Below are 2,500 nucleotides of genomic sequence, written 5' to 3'. Positions count from 1 at the left end.
TGAAATACTAATGTGACTAACAAACTGGAAAGTATAGAGGCGAACTGGTCAAAATAAATGAAATAGCTGCTATATATATATATATATATGACATTTCCACAATGTTAACTTCTTGTTTGACAGAACTATTCTAAAAAAACAATATATTATTTTAAGTCCAGTTTTTTTTAGGTTTGTAGATGATGCACTGTATTTAAAACACAGTTCAAGTAACCTGTCATTTTCTTGAGGTTGTGATGAGCGAGTGTTGAGGTGTGGTTCTGATAAAACCTTGTGAACTCGCTGTTTAGAGTTTGACCCAGTGATAATATCACAGTAATGCAGTTTCACCATACAATCAGCACAATCTGACCGGCTAATAACACATTCATGTACAGTATACACATACGTAAGAGCTTCATAATGCTGAGTGCACAACACTTATGAAAGTGTGGAGATTGTGACCTGTTGTACAGCGAGTGCTGAGACAGACAGATTGTGATATCAAAGAGACAGACATGACACAAAGTATTTATTTAGATTTATTTACAGGAGCTTTTTATTTTTATAAAATAGAACAAAAATATTAAAGGGATAGTTCACCCAAAAATGAAAATTCTGTCATCATTTACTCACCTTTATGTCGTTCCAAACCAGTATGATTTCTTCCTTGTGCAGAATTGTATTTTCGATACAGTGGCAGAGTATATTGTTTTATGTCTTTAACGCTTCCATGGTCTTAACGATCAAGTCCCACTGTTAATCTCATTGGGTCAAACTGACCTGGCTCGTTAAATCACAGTTCAGCAGTCACAATTTGAACGCTTTCTCCCCAACAATAGTTTAATCATCAATGACTAACCTTTTACTGATTTACAAATGTAAAATGTAAAAATGCACGTACTGTAAATGCTCCAAATTTACATTAGAATATATGCGTGTACAGTATATATTTAAACACAGACACAAATATTATTAACTCAATATAAATACAATAGAAGTCAACAGATACAAATGAGAACAAATACCTGTGTGTCTTTCTGGGTATGTGTGTGTGTGTGTGTGTGTGTGTGTGTGTGTGTGTGTGTGTGTCTTTCTGGGTATATGTGTGTGTGTGTGTGTGTGTGTGTGTGTGTGTGTGTGTGTGTGCGCGCGCGTATGTATGCATATGTGTGTGTGTGTGTGTGTGTGTGTGTACATGTTTATACTACATTGTGGGGACCAAATGTCCCCACAAGGATAGTAAAACCTGAGATCACCTACATTGTGGGGATCAGCCAGCAGTCCCCATGAGGGAAATGGCTTGTTAAACATACTAAACGATGTTTTTTTGAAAATGTAAAAGTGCAAAAAGGTTTCTGTGAGGGTTAGGTTTAGGGGTAGGGTTAGGGTTAGGGGATAGAAATTATCGTTAGATCTGTATAAAATCCAAAAAATGCATGGAAGTCTATGGAGAGTCCCCACAATGATATAAAAACATAGTATGTGTGTGTATATGTGTGTGTGTGTGTGTGTGTGTGTGTGTGTGCATCTTTCTGGGTATGTATGTGTGTGTGTGTGTGTGTGTGTGTGTGTGTGTGTGTGTGATGTGTACTAACTTAAAAGTATGTATATTACTTATAACTAACATTTGGAACTGCTCATCCATTTTAAAGCTCGTAAGTCAAATTGACTTGGAGGACCTTCTTAGGTTATTTTTTTATAGCAATGTTTATAAATACATAAAATTAAAATAATTTACATTGCCAACTTCAGATCACCTATCTGGAGGATGTCATGAAGTTTCAGGACGAAAAGTTAAAGTTGATGTATATCAGTGTTTAATGTTCAAACGGGTCAAATTGACCCATGAGATCATTCAAGGGTTAAAGCATTTTTTAAAGCCAAAAGTATCATGAAAGTAGTCCACGCTACTCTGCCGTCATATTCCAAGTCTTCTGAAGGCAAACAATAGGTTTTGTTGAGAAAAAAACTCTTTAAAGTAATTTTCCAGTGAAAATCTAGAAGCTTGTTCACAGCGGCTGAAGAAAGACATGTTGGTTTGGAACGACATGAGGGTGAGTATTTTTTGACAGAATTTTCACCCATATGTTTGTGTAACATACAACTGTTTACTTGTATGCTTTCAATACTCTGTTCTGGGCAGATTGCGAATTTAAAAATACTATACAGAAATGTCCTATACACATTTACTAGTAAAAAAAACCTAACATTTAAAGTCAAACACAGGAGCCATTTATCTTATTCAGAGCGCTTAAGGCCACGAACATTACAGTAAATGTGATTGACATGAATGAATAATGAATCATTATTAATGACTAAAAATAACGAATCCAGAAAATGTGCAAAAGCGGCTTGTTTGTGTTGTTATAGAGAGTTTTTGATGAGATTTAGCTGTTTTCTTCACACAGTTGATTTTTACACAGCAGGCTGTGTAAATGTAATTTAAAAAATCTAAAAATATTCCTTATGAAAACACATAAGAAAGGGCAGAACTAAATTGCACATATTTCATGTTCCA

At 35.0% G+C, this 2,500-nt stretch overlaps 1 protein-coding gene across 1 annotated transcript in view; it reads right to left on the bottom strand.

Moving 5' to 3' along the window:
- Window positions 1–540: 540 nt before the first annotated feature.
- slc39a4 (solute carrier family 39 member 4) overlaps window positions 541–2,500 on the bottom strand; it is a 27,027-nt gene continuing 25,067 nt past the window's right edge. The window contains exon 12 of the mRNA XM_051670972.1: window positions 541–2,500. This exon is cut by the window's right edge and continues 207 nt beyond it. The gene's annotated coding sequence lies outside the window, so the exon portion shown is untranslated.

The sequence above is a fragment of the Myxocyprinus asiaticus genome, chromosome 34 (assembly GCF_019703515.2).
Source record: "Myxocyprinus asiaticus isolate MX2 ecotype Aquarium Trade chromosome 34, UBuf_Myxa_2, whole genome shotgun sequence".
Taxonomy (NCBI): domain Eukaryota; kingdom Metazoa; phylum Chordata; class Actinopteri; order Cypriniformes; family Catostomidae; genus Myxocyprinus; species Myxocyprinus asiaticus.
The sequence above is the reverse complement of the archived record's forward strand: the minus strand, read 5'-3'. Positions and strand labels throughout refer to the sequence as shown.